The following is a 19,794-nucleotide window of genomic DNA, read 5'->3' as shown; positions in this document are numbered from 1 at the left end:
ACAAAACTCAAAGGAATAATGAAAGAAATCTGTTACGAACAACAGTTAACTAATCTTGCCACTAAATCCCATAGTGGATCCTACTGTCAAGAGCGAATGCTAAGAAGAAGAATACCAAAATACATTAATGCGTACCCAAGCCCGCAAACTGTTAGAATATATCTTCTACTGAAATTTAATAAATCAGTGGCACTCGATACTCTAGGTGCACGATAAGGATTATCCTATACGAAGCGTATGTGTCGATTATGTGGAAATAATACAACTGAGACATTACATCATCTATTAATTACTTGTGAAAGCTTGGATGCTGTTTGTTATAAACACATGAAGTTACATAACAATTGCTATGATCCCAGCGAAATAGAAGATCTATGGCCTCAATTCCTGTGTGGCGATGATCTGAATCTGATATATTTCATGACAATGTTCTACAAACAGATAGTACTGATTTTAAACTGTCTTGAGTGACTATACAATGTACTGTAGTGTATATATATGAATTGTGAGTAATGTCTTTGATTTTGATCCAACCTGTTTTTAATCCTTGGGCTATATGTATTGATGAATTGCTGCTGTTATACAAAGCATTTGTTTTGCTATATGTATAAATAAAAAACCTAAAAATGCGCCAGCCCATTTTCAGTGGCAGGTCGTAGTGTCTCAAAGCGAAGATAAGATATCTGTGGTGCATTCCTCCTCCGTCTCATCCATGCATTTCATTGTACGCCTGCATAAGGTTCTCCTGCAGACGCACAACAAATGGATTCCCATAGAATCTGCCTCAGGTTTGCACCTGGTCAAGACAAGATGAATTTCACAGGAATCCGTTAGCAACCTCACACCACTCAATCTCACTACTAGCAAAAACGGTCAAATATATGCAATGATCGTGGGAACATGAAATCACAACACATACACATTTGGCCCTATAGAAATGGAAGGCCTTCGAAAGTATTAACTTGGGTACACTGAACCCTTAGTCAATCCACGCCCTCAATAGCACATTTTGATATAGCTATTTATCATGTTCTTGTAGTTGTGTATAGGTTCTGCCAACTACTTCCCTTTCTACTTGTTAAGTCCTACTGTGATGTCATTGCAGAGTATTATTGAATTAATAATCAACTGAAGTGACATCACAGCAGGAAATGGGAGAGAGGCACAAGGATCCTACCATTTGAGGACCTTTGGGGGCCAGTGGAAGCCGCTGCTAAACCATGTGGCCCTCGGGGGTAGCGAAGGGTTCTCCCACGCACCCTTCAATCAAACCCATATCAATCCACCCGACAGTTTGCAGTAAAAACCCATTTTGATTCTCAAGGTACTAAGAGGAAGGGTAGCCCTTAACGAGGTCATGTATCAGAACTGGTACAGTGGAGATTCTGAATCCTTAAAGCCTGAGTGTCACAATACCATATTAGAACAGTGATGCTTGAGACTACATCTCCCATAATGCCTCGTATCCTCAGACTAAAAAACCCAGAGCTGATCCAGGATCTCCCTATCCTGATCAGGAGAGAGGAAAGGTATAGGGGAACATTGAACATCTGGAAGCCAATAGCCGCTCAGGTTAAGTGCGAGAAGAAGCTCTCCACAACTCTGACTCAGAAAGCAGCAAACATAAGGGGGAAAGGGGGAATCTTCCCTATTGGAGTAGCCAAAGCAAAATAAGGAGAACATACCCACCCTCCAGTCAGGAGCATGACCTGCCCCACAAATCAATTCCTTCCTCTTACAAATTACTTGGGGGCCCCAATTTGAAAATCATAAGGAAAAAGGAGAAATGTAGAGTCCCACCCTTCATTCAAGATTATCCAAGTTTTTAGTTTTTTACCTGGAAAGGGGGAGTAAACTACACTGAGATGGGACACCCTCTCCCCACAAGCAACCGTCGAGCCGCACGGTGTAAAACAAAGATGGATTCCGGGCTTTGTAAAGACCTCCCCTTTGACTACTCAACGACAAAAGCCTAATGTCCAATCAGATCAGTGCAGGACACCGTCTGATCACCCCAGGCAGTCAGGGAGAAGGCACCTGGTTCAGGAGGGTGAACAAGGGCTCTGTTTCCATATTCTGGCAAAGGGACATGTGGGGATTACGGTGTAGAGTGATCACAAGCCGGTGACTGGAGGATGAGGGAGAGAGCTGAGGGAGGGAGGAAGGCATGCCAGGAGGGATTGACCAGGGATTGACCAGTGAGGTGGAGGGAAAGATATTGAAGGCGAGGTTGCTACTGTAGGAGGGAGAGAAAGGAGATAAAGCAAGAGAGAGAGAGGGGCAGAGATCAGAGAGAAAGAGGGAAGACTTGGCAGGGAAAGGTTGCTGATTTAGCAGGGACCTAGGAGATTAAGTTAGAGGTGGAGATGGGAAGGAGGAGATAATCTGACACAGGACACATTGGTGTTGTAGGAGAGAGCAAGGGGACAAAAGGGGAAGACTAGCTACATTGATGAAGTTTGAAGACGGAAACTGGGATAAAAGGGTCCCAGCAGAAGACCAATAGGAGAGAATCTGGGGGGAAACAGACAACGCCCACAGAGCCAACAGGGGGACAATAATACCCAGAGAACCCAAGATTGATCAACCAAAGAGAGCCAAGGTGTAGAGTGGGGGATGAGGGTGAAAGACAGAGTTAGCAGGGTGAAGCCAATGTAGAAAGGCAAAGATTGTTAGAACACTGGCTATGCAGGCAGAGTGCTGGTGGACCCCGAACCTATGTTCCCCGAATTAGGAAACAAAGAGTTGGGATGAGCCAGAGAAAGACCAGACCAGGTAGAATTGGACAATCCACCAAAGATACTAAAGAATAGTTGTTAAACAGAGAGAGAGAGAATGAGGGATAGACAGAGAGGAGAGAAAGAAAGAGGAGAAAGAAGGAGAGAGAGCGAGAAAGAGAGATATACAAATAGAGAAAGAGCAAGGGGGAAGGAAGAGCGAGAGAGAGAGAGGAGAGAGAAAAAGAGAGAGAGGGGGAAATGACAGAGAGAGATAGAGAGAGATATAGAGACAGAGGGGGAGAGAGAGATAGAGAGAGAGAATGCAGAAAGACAGCGAGAGAGTGTGATGGGAGACAGAGATTGAGAGAGAAAGAGAGAGAGAGAGAGAGAGAGAGAGGGAGGGAGAGGGCAGAAAGACAGAGAGAGGAGAACGAGTGTGAGTGAGAGCGAGAGAGAGAGAGGTAGAGAGGGGAGGGAAAGACAGAGAGAGAAAGAAATAGTGAGAGATAGAGGCAGAGACAGAGAAAGAGAGAGAGAAGCAGAGAGAGAGAGAGAGAGAGGAGAGAAAGACAGAGCAGAGAGAGAAAGAAAACGAGAGCGATTGAGAGCGAGAAAGAGGGAAAGAGAGAGACAATACAGAGAGAGTGAGAGAGACAAAGAGAGGGGGTGAGAGAGAAAGAGAGAGAGAGACAGGGACACAGAGCGAGAGACAGTGAGAGAGACAGAGAGAGTCAGAGACAGAGAGAGTGAGTCAGAGAGAGAAAGGCAAAGAGAGAGAGAGCGAGAGAGAAAGAGAGAGAGAGAGAGAGAGAGAGAGAGAGAGGGGATGAGAGAGAAAGAGAAAAAGAAACAGAGACAAAGAGAAAGCAACAGAGTGAGGGGGACAGAGAGATAGAGAGATAGGCAGAGAGACAGAGAGAGAGAGACAGACAGAGACAGAGAAAGAGAGATAGAGAGAGAGAGAGGGGGGGGGAGAGACTGACCCAGTAGGCATCATCCATCTGACCGGTAGGCAGTACAGCATACTCGCCCAGCAGTCTGGAGCCACTGACTGCTGACTCGGACCCTAGCTTCTAGAGTACCAGAGACCGGGACAGGCCCCAATGGTCCAAACTGAGTGCAGATGACAAGAAGGATAATTGACACAAGACAAGAAGTTGCCCTTGCTATGGGGCATTAATGATGACAGCCTGACAAGCTACCTGGGACTGGCAAGGGAGAAATCAACACTGAAGCGACATCCCTCCTCTGGGTTCAACAGCAAAGAATCTTGCCATGTGGGGAACTGTCTTAGGATTCTAATTGACATTATTTTATGGACTTTCTCTTTAACAAACATATGTTGAATTATTCTCAGGGAGACGACCCAACCAAAGGCGGGCTTTCAGCCTGGTGGCCACTCTCATACCTCACCCATTTAATTCCCTCACTGTGTTGTAATAAAAATGCAAGTTGAGCGTGGTATGAAGGAGTGCACCTAGAAACTGTGAGAGTAGCACTGTAAAAGGGGAGGGAGTTCTGATATCTGTGAAATTAAAAGCTTAATTAAATAAATCCATAAACCCTGGGGCACAGGTAAGTATATTTATGTGTAGTGGTGGAGTGCAATGCAGTAAATAGCCCCTAAAAGCTGGCTTCTGCTTTCAACATCTGCAAGCATTTTGTTTGTGGCAAAAGCTGCTGCAGCTGTTTTTTTAGTAAAGAGCATGCAATCCCAGGCCAGAGTTAAGAGAAACACACAGTGGTTGTTATTATTTTAGGTCAACTGATTAGAGATCACAGGATCCGCCAGTGAAAAATAAATATATGGCCATTCTATAATTCAAAATCATTTATGAAATGTGATTTTCTAATGGAGCCGGCAAGAACCATGGCAATTTTATATCACCTGTAGACCGCTTTTCACTGGGACGAGGGTTAGAATGTTCCCAATATGTAACATTTATGCAGCAGTAGTTCCATGGTTCAGGGCTCTGATGGTGTCATGGTGGGTAGCTGTTCCTATGAGTCGGGAAGAGGCAACCCAGGCAGAATAATAAAGTTCTGCTGGTCGTCGCAAATGTTTCAATAACATCGTTTTGTGCTGTGGGAATTGGGGGTGGCTTCTGATGTCACAACTCTGTAATTGAGGGCGCTGTGGGAAGATTCATGGACCTAATGATTGATCGTAATGTAGTCCAATCATCTCCCTGTGGGGAGACATTTTCATGTCGCATGATCACAAGTGCTAATTATTTTGCCTTCTATAAAAGTCTTTATTTTAGGGGTGGTTCTTTGACAGCGCCTTTTCATGCAGTTCTGTTCCACGATCTATTTGAATTTGCTTTCCCAGCTGCGTCTGGGGCCTGAATACATTTGTGTTACTTCTTGCACCGGCGTACACTCCTTTTTGACTACTTTTGTAATGTTTTGGTGAGTGCCAGAAGATGACCCCGACACAGTGTTTTAGGCTATTTATCCACAATCAGTTATCCTTTCTACAACCCCTTCTGTGATAGGATCTGTTATTTGAACCCAAACACCAGATTTAACTTTCCTTTAGTTCCCTCACTGTGTCACAGGAGATATAGCATGTTCTTTCCAGGTAGTATTTGTTTCTTCTTTTGGGTTGCTGTGGGTTACATCCCCTGTATTGCTGATCCATGTGGACAGTGCGGGTGATGGAAAAGATTGCAGGACTGGCCATACACAACATACAATAATAAAAAGAAAAACACAGGTTTAGCAGAAAAAGTCACAAAACCACAGCGCTTGTATGAATAAATATTAAGAGTGCACATAGGCTGCAGTAGGGGCTGCTTCCTTTCACATCACTTTGGCTTTTCCTGCTGTGCTGAAATTACCGCAATTGCGAAGTCGTGAGAGAGTTTTCTGGCACTGTCCTTCATTTAATTTATCTTAGGTCCCATCTCCCATTTACAGCCTCGGATGAAGAGTCGGTTTAGACTCAAAACACGTGTCAGGCTACTTTGCAAATAAATCCATCGGACTTATAACCACATCTCTCTTCAATTACTTGCAACACATGCCTATATTGCACTCTTGGGCGCAGTGCGACTGAGAATTGCCCGTGCTCTACAATAATAAAAATGGTAGCATTCAACTACAGGGTGCATGCCACCTTGTAGTCTCGGGAGACATCACAGACAACTCTAACTACGTTCTCAGGGTGTATCAGATCTCACCCGGAACCCTTTTGTGGAATATATCTCCAAAGTGGATAACTGCCCATCTATCTATACATTTTATTATGATAGATTACCTATTGAGGGAGAACACTCTTTTCATAGCACATAGCCCAAGAAACGTATTGTCTGTGAGCATTGGCAAATATTCAGCACTGCAAGCCCTATTCATCCACAGCAGCACAATCTTCCCCACCAGGCCTACCAGCATGCAGAACCCCTGGTAAATAGGTCTATCAGACGATGTACCCATTCACTCCTTGGCATTTCCGTCGGGACTACCAGCATGGGGAAAGCGGCCGGTGCGCATCAAGAGAGGAAGTGATTTTGTAGTGAAGTGGAACCCAAAGGCAGACCTGTCTACATGGACATCTCCTCATCATCCCAATGCATGCAGATCCCAGTCCCAAAGGATGAGCTACTTGATTCTTGCAGCATTGACTTCGTCACCTCTCCCTCTAACTCCCCGACGAACTTCGAGTGTTTAATTGCAAGATACTCTCTCAGTGGTTTACCTCATAGACGCAATGGAAAAAAATATTTCCTCATGCCTACAGCCCAAACCACTGGACGAATTTTTACCAGATTTGCGCCAGGAGCAGCGGCTTGGTCCCGAAAAGTGTGCTTTTGTAAATGTGGTGTAAATCCATCCAGCATTTTTTTTTTAAACTGCCCCAATGTAGTTAAAACAAAATTAAATTTGATGGCCAAATTTGATGGATGAAAAATGGCATGCAAAGTGTAGGGGAGTGGAATAGAGATGATATGGAGCTGTTTTTATAGGTGTAAAAATAGGGTTGCATGTGCTGATGAGTCTGTGGTCAATTCTGGTGCCTGCAGACATTATTTGAATTGCAGGGCGTTCAGGGCAAGTTTTGTTATTTGAATGTGTATTGTATGTACTTGTTATGTGGTTTAATTATATTGTGGTGGTTGTGGACAGTGCCCAAGAATCTGGGCCCTGGCCACACACACTATAATAACATGAGTATGGTAATGATAGGTACTACAGGTGGGGTATACAGTATTTGTAATATGGTGGAATGATATAATTTAAGTGTATATGGTATTTATGATTTTAGTACAACTGAGGGTAATGTTCCTTGATGTCTCCTGTGCCTTTCACACAGTGAACCATTGTATCCCCATGAAAGAGCTAATTGTTAACTTTAGGATCATGGACCAGGCACTGGACTGGCTTATTTATTTTCCTCACCAACTTCCCTTCATAGCTGCAACTGGGAAGTTTGCACTGCACCACCTCACTGTGTACCTGCAGAGTACCCCAGGGTTTCATCCTATAATTGTGGCTCTTCCATATCTATTTCGTCCCTCTGGTTAACCTGATGTCTTTCTTTTTTTCTCATTTCCAGTGTTATATTAATAACACACAGCTTTCCTTAAACTTCCATTAACTAATTGGTTTCCCCCGTTTTTTATCCCAGATTGTCTGACCGCCATTGAGGCATTGTTTGCGGCTAACAGTCTCGGTCTCAATGCCGCTAAGACAGAGATCTTTCCTATTGGGATTCCTGTGCCCTGTTTTTCTCCTATGCTCTGGCCGCTGTCTTTGGGCCCTCTACTCTCACCATCCTGTGAGGCCAAAAACCGTGGGGTCATCTTTAAGTGCTTTCTCTCCTTTACTACTTATATTTTGGAGCTTGAAAAAAAGCCCATACTTTCAGCTTGCTCTCCTTACAGGCATTGTACCGTTCCTCACCTTCCCCCAGAAGCTGAACGTACATAGGCTGGACTACTGCAACAGTCTCTTCCTTAACCTCCCCTTTTGTTGTCTATGCCCCCTTCGTCTAATCTAGAATAGGACTGCAAGACTTAACCTTGGCCCAAATCCCAGGGATCGTATTGCTGCAGCTCTACAATGTGTACATTGGCTCCTGCTAATTGCAAGCACTGCAATATGTCCAACTTTGTTTCCATAAATACTGCCCTGCTAGTGCCCTCTGCTGCTGTAACTCCCTTACTGTGATTGTCAAATGATTTTGGAAATAAGAGCGGGAGGCATGTCTCTGTCTTCGGCTGGTGCCTCTCTTTCTAACAGCTTTCCTGCCCCTCTTATACTTGAGCTGGATTTTCTTAAATTCCAGAAACGTATGAAAACTCTGCTTTTGTGTTCCTGTTTTACTTAAACCCTTCCCTGCAACTGATACCACTGCCACTGAGACTGGCAGCCTGGTCCCTCATGAACCTTACAGGTTCCAGGCTCTGTATCTAGTTGACACCAGTACACCCCTCCACCCCCTTAAGCACTGCCCTTTTGGGTATACCGCCTGGAGGCTGTGTACCACGCCCTTGGGACTCCTCTGCCCCAGCAAGTAGCTAATAGCCTCCCACCTTGGCATCCCTTGGCACTTTACTTCTCAGATCCAATGAGCACTTGGCAAGCCCTACTCCTCTTTCCATGTGTGCACTTCCTTTACTGCACAATGCATATGTGCATTTATAGCAGCAGTGTGTACAATTTCTTTGGATAAGCAAGGGAAATGCAGATGCAAAAGATTTGTAGAACAGTTTTAAGTGGCAGGTGGTGTCTGCAAGTTTAATATGTTGACAGGGTTATATGTAGAGTTTTTTTTTAACTTACTGCTGGATATATGTGTGACTGTTTCAAAGAAGGCAATGAGGGAGTTCTACAAACATAAAAGTAAAAAGTGTAGAAGGGCTGTTTTGTGCAATGGTATGCACGTGCAATCCAGGTTTTTTACTAATGCATGGCCTAGAGAGGGGACTGAGGAGACCGCGGATAGTCATTAAGGGCCACGGATTATGGTATTTATTGTATGCTAGAGAAAAGTATTTGAGACAGAAAGTAGTTTCTGTGCGTTTTTCATTTTCTCTAATATACAATTGTCTATTATTCCCATTAGCATAGAATAAAATTGGGAATGTTGGAAAATCTTATTGAGTCTAACTACTTTACTGAAAAATGGCAAGTAGATGGACTACATAGGCTTATTGTTTTATTTCTATTTTTAAACTGTGAAAGGTGGTTCCTAAAGGAACCTTTTTTGTGTTTTTTTGATTTGTTATTTTTTCCTTTTTTTGCACGAGAGGTTAGGAAGTAGGGTGGGGGAGGGAAATAAGGGATAGGTCACCAACGACAGATATAGAGGGGCAGGTGGACAGGTGGACAGAGGAAGATGTTGGGCATGCATTAATTTGAAGGTAGGGGGCAGGTTTACTCATGCAACTTCATTACAGCCTTGCAAAGTAGCTAGTGGGATTTTCTGCCCCACAGGAGTAGCCTGTTTGGTGGTGGTATTGGTTGAAGAAGATGAGGTAGAGGAAGACAGCGTACTACTTCCTGAGAAGGGAACAGCCTTTCTGAGAGCATTCCAGGGGTAGGATTTAGTCTGGTGGCACATGGAGATGGTCCCATAAGAGTACTGCCCATGTTGTTTGCGACTGAATACAACTTTGCACTCAGTGGATGTACCAAAGGCTAAGGCTACCAAGGTGAAATGCGACTAAGAGCATAGGTGGTGAAGAACTGCAGCACCCATGATTCTCTCTGGGTGCCAGAGGTAGCCATTTCCTCTACTTTATCTTCCTGGTCCTCTTGATTGTTTTCTGCATGATTACGCTTTTTCAATTGTCTAGGCCCTCCAGTTGGTGGTGGTGGTGGCTCCTGGGGAGAAGTGATGGCAATAGCTGATGCCATTTTGGACAATAAATAGCAGTTCTGTTAATATTCTTCCAAGCATGTGCTCTGTCCTAGACTGCAAATGGATAATGAGTAAAAATCGGTCTAGCAGCTCTGGAAGGGTACATTTTCAGCTTGAAGCTTCCTAGATCAGCTACAAATGCAGTTTCGAACTGTTAGCGAAGCACGGACCCGTTCACGATGCGCCGTTCGCAAACACGTCATCATGACGTGCGCGACCGCGTGGTCACATGTCACTGTCTGGATAGTCTACATGACGTCAGACGTTCACGAACGTCGGCAAAAACAAAAACAGTGGAAAAAGTTGCAAAATGTTTGTAGAAGTGTTAAAAATGTTGGCAGGAGGTAGGGAATGTTCACACATTAAAGACTCAGGCCGATCTATTGTGTCTGGGGTATTTTTGTAGTTTTTATTTTTCTATTTTAGATTCGCCCTCCTCTTGAAGTTTTTTTTGGGGGATTCTGTGTTTGTATTAAAACTGCTTCATAGATGAAAACAAATGTTTATTCTATTTCCCTATCCACAGGATTGAAAGTATTTCTTTTGTGGTTTTGGCCAACAAAAAATCCCTATTGACATTTTGCTTCTTTGGGGTCAAGCTGTATCCCGTGTTTGACCCCAAAGAAGCAACATTTCAAAGGGGATTTTTTGTTGGCCAAAACCACAAAAGAAATACTTAGTGATGTTTCATCAATGTAGGCTAATTGCTAAAAAGGTAAAAGAAAAAACATTGGTCAAGGGGGAGGGACGAACAGAATCTTAAAAGTTAATGTTGTTTAAGTTCTATGAATTACAAAAGGTGCGGAAATGGAGGCCCGGTGGTAATTTGTCAATTTGCCGTCAGAATTGCTTCAACATGAAGCATTACAGCTCGGTCCGCGTGTAACCCAGCAGCTCAGATTTCCTGTGTTTCGTGAATGTTGTGAAAAAGCAAGCAGTTATGGCTTCTGAAACTGTAGCAGGAAACGTATTTGCAAAGCTAACATGTTTGGTTTTTTTGTAGGCATAGCATAGCCATTTTCTTGGCACTGACATAATGGCTACCTGGCCATAAAATGGCAACAGCAGGAAACTTGTGTAAATACCTGAGCATATGATTGCAGTGCCCGGCAATGCATATCTAATACCAATACACAAGCAAAGACTGTTGACGTTGTCAGGGTGTGTTTTAACAGGAGTTCTGAGCAAAGAACAGATATAAAAAGGCACACTTTGTTGAGACATTTTTATTACACCAGAGGCACATTTACTCCTGAAATTAAGCTTCGGGAGACTGCTTAGAAATAACACTGTGAGGATGCATTTTGAGTGAAGTGGGTTTGGTAGTGGGTGGCAATGGTCACTGTGATTAGCAAGGCCATGGGCAGTCAATGGGTGGGTATGTAAACAAACAGCACCCACAAGCTGTGTGTCCCTCCTCACACGCCCTGCTGGCACGTCATCTCCCTCCTATTTGTACTCCAATGCAACAGTGTTGGTTTATAGGTGGCTTTTAAGAAGCAGAGAGAAAGCATAACAACATAGCAGTAGTTATATGGCCATGCTGGGTTTATGGACCCACTAATAGAAAACACTTAAAAGGGCTAGTCTTAGTAATGTGTCGACTATCCCAGAACAGCCACATAACTCCTGACACCTTGTTAAACATGTTTTCAATTGTATAGCTGCAACGTGTGAAAGCTTTCCAACATGTCAAAATATCAGTAGATAGGTTGGTCCAGATTTAGGTTGCATGCTAGTGCAAGACAGTGATAGAAGTGTACCAAAAAAAGAAGTGCAACTCCGCTCCCGACCGTTCCCGCTCACTTCGACCACTGTAAAGAAATAGAAGCCTCAGTGTTCTTAACGACATTGAATAACAGCCGACATCTACAGGCTCAGTGGCCGCTGAGATTGCATGCACAATAGATCAAAGACCTGTAAATGAGAATAGTCCGATGGACGGCAATCATGTAGTAAGCACATGCTTTCCACTCACCTAATTTGGGCAGTTTACCAGAAAGTTACATTGAATGTCATGGCACCGTACTGTGTGCGTGACACTGAAAGGTTATTTAAGGTTGCAATTTGGGCTAGCTTCCACGCCCTCTGTTTTAGCACTGGAATGTAAAGTGGTTATTCAGTGGCCTTAGCTAGAACAACATTCTTGTCTCTGGGACTCATGATATCTGAGATCCAGGTAGGACTAAGGGTTGGCACTGTGTCTGATTTAGTGACACATAGCATTGCTCTGGGCCATAACAGTAGATCATTGATGGATGCAGTTCCATGTCCTCATCTGAAACTGAGGACCTCTAAGGGATTTGTGGACAATTCCGGGATCTGTCGCGAGCAGGCAGGTTTTTACACGATTTAGGGCAAAGTGTCTAAATGTCAGCAGATTGTTCTAGTAGAAATTGCCCTTGTTTGCGAGTCATTACGGTGAAAATCGACAATAGGTCTGCAGGCACCTATTCGAGATCTTGAAAAAGAGAAATAACAACACTATGTGCTTATGGCAGTCGCAACCTGCTTCTCAAACTGAAAGATCATTTCGGGAGAGCTGGGATTATTTTGAGAAGCCTTCTGGAGTCCTCCAGGGGTTCGTCCTGACCACTGTGGCCATGAAAAGCCTTTGAAGTCTAGAGACTGTGGGTCGCTGCAGGCAATGGGAGCACAGAGACCCACCTTTTCCTCCAACAGAAGTCAGTAGTGTCAACAGTGAGCATAATGACAAACATGTTCAACGCTCCATACACCTTTTCGATATCATGTGTGTGCTAGGATTTGCCATATTGCCATATTGCCTACAAAACAGGGAATTACAAAGACCCTTCTTCTGCTGGCCCACAACTTTCGGCAGCCAATGTTTGTTTATTCGGCTTGCAATCCCTCTGAAAAAAGGGGTCCCTGAGTTTCTGTTCTCATCCTTCTAGTCAGTCAATCAGAAGATCACCGGTGGCTAACCAGAAGACCAGCAGGGGCTTTAAGTACCCACACACCATTCTTTATTTGTCCAGGTTCTTTTGGTTGGTCAATCAACAGTCTTTAAGGAGTATGAGTAATCCTATTTTTTGTGTGTCTTCAAGGGTTTCAATGAGAGGTTATTTCATCAGTACATCAATCTCAGTTACATTGGCTTTCAACCTTGAACCAAGAATTGGTTTTAACATTTGTGTATGTACAACCATGGGGGTGGGGGGCTAATACATTGACATGTTTGGTACATTCCCAGATCATTTGTCTCAGGTCATCCGGTGGTAGATTGAAGAGACAGCACTTTTTATTAGTTGATAGAACTTACCTGAACTGTTAGGTGCCCAGTAAAGTCTGAGGTCTAGCCTATGTTGGGTAAGTACCGTTCCCAAGTTCCGGCTCCCTTTCTTAATGTTATTTTGTATCTAATCTAATTTTTCGGAGGAGAGTCTTGTGTCAAGCTCAGTTTGCCAGTCTGATTTGATTTTGTCTAGACACAAGATATCGCTTGCAGAGATGTATTTGTAAATGATGGATGCTGAAATCATCTCACCATCATTTTTGCCCGTAGATATTGCAAGCTGCATCCTAAGAGATTGATCCTGAGTAAACCGAAGCACATATAGGTTGAGAGCTTTCTTTTGTCTTGGTATATTGTATTCTTTCTTTCATCAGCAAGTTGTACTTGATTTCCAATACCCTAAATGCCATCATCTTTACCATCTTGCTATCACAGCTATAAATCCTGGTAGAGATCATGGGTCATTTGTTGGGTTTTGGGCGCTGCCGCGTCCGACTCCTCACCTGATCCAGGTCCAGACGCTGCAGCGCCTGGCCCCTCATCCAGCCAGCCCGTTCTTGTGGACTTACAGGGCCCCCTGGCACATCAGAGTGGCCTAGGGGCTCCATGACAACATGCATCAAGGAAGACACATCAGATGCCTAAGAGTGACTTGGGCTTCAATCATGACCACGCGTTAGGGTGCTTTACTCTGACTGCAAGGTCGCACTCCTGCCTGCGTCATCAGGAATAGCCTACATTAGGCTCAGCACATCAGAAGAACAGCGTTCTCACAACGGTCCCATGCATGGAGCCATACGGCAGGTTAGTGTTATGGAATTAGGTGTTTAGATTAGTTAGATTGTAATCCTGCCAAATCTTCTTCCATGTTAAAGGACAAGGATAAAGGAGGACAGCTGACTACCCAAAGGTACAATCAAATGGTTATATGGTCTGGATACCTAATGTATTTACTGTATGATAAAGGCAAGTTACTAAAGTATCCCCTTTTGTTATCAACTACAGCTCCTGCCCAGAATTGAGAACTAGCACTCCCGCCTGGCAGGACCTTCTCCGCAGTGTAGCATCTTGTTTTTGCCTGTGGGTGGGTTCCTGCTGGGTGTGCAGTGTAGTGCCTTCAATCGACTCCTGGGAATCCCTGGAACCTTTCAGATCCTGGCATCATTCCCTTTATTGGTTTTGTAGTTTCTTTGCTGGAAGGTCCTGCTCTGTAAGGGTTGGCCTTCTACCACTAACCCAGTGACATGTGATGTTCACAAAGGCGCCCCACTGTTGCCCTTTTTGGTTAACATCCATATGCAAATCTTTATGACTATCATTCATACATGTAATGTGAAGTTTCATTTTTATGCCAATAATACACAGCCACACATGGCCTTCTGACAAATTCCTCCCATCTCAGCTCTGTCTTTAATAAGGTAAGCAATGTATGGCCAACTAAAGCCTCCAATGAAATCCTTCAAAGACTGAGATAATGTTATTGAGGCCATAACATCTGCTGAAGGATCCATATAAATCCCCCCTTCCACCTTCACTTCACTTCTCGGTCTCTCAATATCTATTGAAGCAGCTTCAAATTGTCCCAATGCAGATCTCAGGCTTATTTTGAAACTTCAGTATGTCTTTGCCTCGGTTGCCAATTTGCCAATACATTATTCTAAAGGGCCCTTGATTAATGTGTATATGCATCCATGATTTGGCACCTCAGTATCTTTCCTGGAGGATCCAACCATATTTACCGTGACAGGCTCTAATCTTTACCTCAACATTTGTTGATTACCCCCTCTCATGCTATAAAACTGGAGGACAAAGGCCATTCTCTGTATTGAGGCCTCGCCTATGGAACAATCTTCCTCTGTATTTCTGTCTTTCGCAAAGGCTTGAAATCTTATCTTGTCTCATAATGAGAGTCCTCTCCCCTTTAGCAGCGCTGACCCTATACAAGTCACCTGTGGTGTTGCCCAAGGATCATGTGTATCTCCTACCATGTACAACATCTTTACTAAGCCCCTGTTCGACAAGTTGGACAGCCTGGGTGTCACCTAGACTAACTATGCAGATGACACTCAGATCCTCATCCCCCTTTCAGGCAACTTCTTGGAAGACTCGGCCTTAGTAAACAGGATATATCTCCTAATTCAGGCATGGATGGCATCCCACGGCCTCTGCCTGAATGATGATAAAACGGAGCTACTGATCCTAGGCTCAGAGATGGCAATTAAAAAACTTCCCCCTAGCTATGCCTCATTCAACATCGATTATAATGTCATCAAAGAGATGCCTGCAGTCAAAACCCTTGGTGTCTACCTTGACTCGGCACTTACCTTTCAGAAGCAAATTAACGCCCTTGCATCTTCCACAGCGCATACTTGCAAATTGATCCGAGCTTGCAGACCATTCCTATCTGAGACCGGTTGCATCACACTAGCCAATGCACTTATTCTATCCAGACTGGATTACTGCAATGCTTTATATGCGGGATCCAACACGTACATTCTCGATAATTTGCAAAGGCTCCAAAATAATGCCCTTAGAGCAGCGTTAAATATCCTGAACAGAGATCATATCTCTGCATTTAGAAGAAACATTAATTGGCTTAAAATCAAAGACAGGATTGCACTTAAAACCCTCTCTCTTACTTCCAAATGTATCAACAACATAGCACCTCCCTACCTGGTAGATAGAGTTAACAAAAGAACCTCTGACTGACCTATGTGAATGTGCAATGCCTACACTCTAGTGGTTCCCAGATATAAAAGGAGCACAGCTGGCGGTTCTAGCTTCCGGTCATAGCTTCCCAATCTTGGAATGGACTCCCCCTAGATCTCAGACTTGACCAACCCTTTTCCAGTTTCAGACGGAAAGTCCTCACTTGGCTACGTTCTAATGACATTTAACCTGACCGCTTCTCCACCCCCATGAGCTTGCCTTGCTACTTAATGCCCTTCATGATTACTACGTCTTGTCTCTGCCAAATATATATTCTGGTATCCGTTGCTTGTATCTCAGAATTTCATTTGGTACTGCATCTACCTCACCTTTTGCTTCAACTGTTTATTACTTACTGCATGTAAATACCTTCTCTTGTAACCAAGTTTCTTAAGTATCCTTGCATTGTTCTGTAACTAAGTTCTCAAGTATTCGTGTAATGTTCGCGCCCAGCTACCTGAGGGTTTTGGTTTTGCGCTATATTAAATAAATAAACAAAACAAAACAAACAAAACAAAATGTGCCTTATTTTGTGCCCGCTTCTTTGTAGTTTTTGTTATATTAGTTGTGCCCAGATGCAGTGTATACCACCCGGTCACTTGTGCTTTTGCATGTCCAATCAAATCATGTACACATGGACTAAGATTCCATGGAACATTGTAACTTGGGTGTGTACGGCACAGATTCTATTGCTCTTTGGGTCCTCCCAGCTGTAGGATGAGGTTTCCCCAAATTGGAGAACAGGGCAAAAGAAATTGGTGGTGGCCCATTTTTCAGAGGTTTGCTGATGGTTCCTTTTTGAGCCTGCCATCAGATATGGCTGATCACCTCTGCGCGTCTTCCCAGTGTGACGTAACCACCGTAGCAGATCCCCATATCTATCTGTATTCAATGGTATGTGAGTCTACGTGGGCTCATTTGCTGATGGACCTCTTAGTCAATTATTCAATTTGGGGAGAGTGAATGCCGGGTGATATTCCTTTATTTGAAAAAACTCCAAACCACCTTTTGCAACAGGCAACGTCATCTGTTCAAGCAAGGTTGGGGCCTTTCCTTGCCTCACCAGACAAATTGCATGGTTCTGTGTTACAGGTCTGTCTACATAGAGGCTTTTAATATCATAGGCACAGCGTCAAAACAATATAGTGTTATCTGAAGCAAGTTCTTTTTTAATCACTTTTGCTCTTGACCATACGCGCAGATTTAGGTTTTACCATCTTTCAATATCCAGGTGCATTTTTGTGACCAGTTGCTCTAGATTGTATGAACATACATTCAGATTGTTTCATGAAGTCTGAATCCTTAGATATTTTATTTCCTTATTCTATTTCAGCTGGAACTGATTGAAATATGTTTTTATTTGCTATCATAGAGACGGGCATTATCCTCAGCGTATCTGAGTTGGTTCTGAGCCCACATGAGAAGCTGAATGTGTTTATGTGTTCAAGCATGTGATGAGACGTTCTTCTGAGGAGTCATTATCAACATGTCATCCATGGATAGCACTCTTTTTCTTTCTGTTTTACCCACATGTATTCCACATGTACTCCATGCATGTTATTTGAAACTTTTATGGGTATGGCCAGTGGTTCCAAGACCGTAGTGAACAGAATCCGGGATAGTGGGCCTCCCATTTTGCGACCATTTCCTTATTTCAAGCTGTCCAATAGGAGGCCATTGGTGCTGATTCTGGTGAAGGCTTCTCTGTATCAGTTGTTGAATGGGACAAAATTACCTGCCTAGATTGAATCAGTCTAGCCCACTTTTGCCAACCTAAGGTTTCACAGAATTCCTTTTGGCTAATTTCTTTTCCACTTTCTTTGCCCCAAAATGCATATGGTAAGTGGGGGTAAAGTATATATGAGGGTGGGGGTAGGAATAGGTGGGTGCGTGAGGGTCACCCCCCACATTTTGTGGGAAAAGTGGACAAAATCTGTAAAATACCAATCAGCAAACATGTAGGTTTGCAAAAAATGTTCGGCAAAGTTTCATAGAAACATTGAATCTTTGCAAGACTTCGGAAATATAATCCCATAGCTCGCTATCAAATGCCTTTTCCCCGGTGAGGCTTACTAAGAGTTTCTGACCTCTTCATCACATCATAATGTCTAGTGTGATTTGGAATAATGATTTTCCCTGTAAAGCTTCCCAATCATTCTAAGATGTTTTGCATCAAGGCTGATCAGTGAGACTCATCTGCAGTTACTGCAATAGAGTGGTTCAGTTCCTGATTAAGTTAGAGAATCGATATGTGCTCCTTCAATGTGTCCAGAAGTGTACGAGTGGTAATCGCTTCATTGAAGGTTTTGGTTTAGAGCTGGTACCATCATTTCTGAGTATTCTTTGTAACAGTCACTCATGAAACCATCCGGTCCTGTATCCTTCCATGGTTTGAGTTCTTTTATGCTCTTCTTAACCTCCCTCTCGCTGGTAGGGCTATTTAAATAAACCTTGTTCGAATCATCCACTTTCCCATCAAGGAATTTTAACATGTTGCACACATCCTTCCTGACCCCAAATAGTTGTTTGTAGCAGCTTTAAAATGAGCGATTTATTTCAGATGGCTTGTGTGGACGACGTTCACTGTGTCTTTCCCGGCTAGTAGTAGTCTTTCTAAAGTTTGCATATTGAGTTTATGAGACATTACTTTTATTGCTCTCTTAACCCCGTCCCAGCATTTATGGGGTGTCCTGAGTAGTGCATATTCAGCCTTTCTTCAGCAGATCTTGTTTAGTTCCTATTTATTTAGTTCCAGGTTCCTTCTTTGAGTGGTTGTTTTAATTTGTTGTTCTTTACTCTCTAAGTCAGTCATGCGCGTCAAGCACCATTAGTTTCCTTGTTGTTTGTTAGCTTTTTTCCTTGCCAGTGAGGAACAGGTCTACCCTAGAGGATGATTGGTGCACCACCAAGTAGAAGATTTAGTCTCTTTACAGAGGAATTTACAAGCCTTGGTTAGTCCGATAGACCTAGTGCATTTGTACGTTTCTGTAAATAGTTACTCATGCTGTCATTATTGTCTCTGTCAATCTTATTTCAAATAGGAACACTATCTGGACAAACATTAAAGTTATGCCCCGCAGTAATATTCCTATTGTTTATTGGTGCCCTGGAGTCATGTAGTGTCTCTTTTATTCCCATGCTGGGTACTTATGCTCTAACCAATGAGACAGAAGTAATATCCAGCTCCAACGCCACGGCCCGTTCTGCCATTTTGATTGTCTATAGTGTCAACTATTTTAACAGTGTGCCGCTGCTTTTTATGACTCTGCGGATAAAATGATGATGAGCGGTACAGCATTCTGTCTAGATCCATTAGTTGGGAGTTTGACCAGTCGGCTCTCCTGCGACAACGCTACATATGCCTTCCATTTCTTTAACACATCAGAACTTTGTTTGTCTTAATCTGGTTGCTCAGAGTGTTACTAACACATGCTATTTCTGTAATGTACAGCTTGACTAGTATTAATGACATAATGTTGAGAGCGGGTGAGGAGGGATTGGAAGATAGGAAAAGGGGTATGCGAATGAGACCATCCTTTAACGTGAGATTTAAGTTCAATGAATTATACCTTTTCCAGCACTATTTTCCCCACGCATAACTCTGCCCTACACTGCTATCACTTGTCTGTCCTAATCTTGCTATCCATTCCTGAAAACGTGTTGTAAATTGTTTTCTCAATTCCCACCTTTTCAATATTTGACCATGCAAGCCGAAATTCTCTGGGTAGGGTCAGTGCTAAACACACATTCAAATAAATAAATAAATTCATATATAGTTATGCATTTGTAAGATATTTAATTCGTCGTTAGCATTGGCATGCCTAGTAGTTGTGTATAGTGGGTGACAATCCATGAGAACGTAGTCTCCCTGTTGCTAAGAGAGGTGTCCAAGAATCTCACCAGAGACTCCCCAGCCCTTGTTCAGCTGTCCGAAAACCTGGCTGTGCCTTGAGTTGAGCAGTGCCCACAACTCACACAGAAGGTTAAAACGTCATTTACTGCTTCATCACGTTCAATAATTATCAACAAATGGTATTCAGTCGTATCCCTTGCCACACATTGGCTAACAATCTAGCGTCCCATTTCTAAATGATCATTGAAACCTTACAGAGTCCCATTAGGAGCCGCACGAGATAGACCGCGCCGCTGGTTGAGAGTGCTGCCCTAACTAAATCTGATACTTTCTGACCCCATTACTCTTGAGCAAAATGGCCTCCTGCGCACGCCCTGGTGGGCGTAGC

The sequence above is a fragment of the Ambystoma mexicanum genome, chromosome 8, assembly GCF_040938575.1.
Source record: "Ambystoma mexicanum isolate Mex_15411 chromosome 8, UKY_AmexF1_1, whole genome shotgun sequence".
Lineage (NCBI taxonomy): Eukaryota > Metazoa > Chordata > Amphibia > Caudata > Ambystomatidae > Ambystoma > Ambystoma mexicanum.
Note: the sequence above shows the minus strand (reverse complement) of the source record.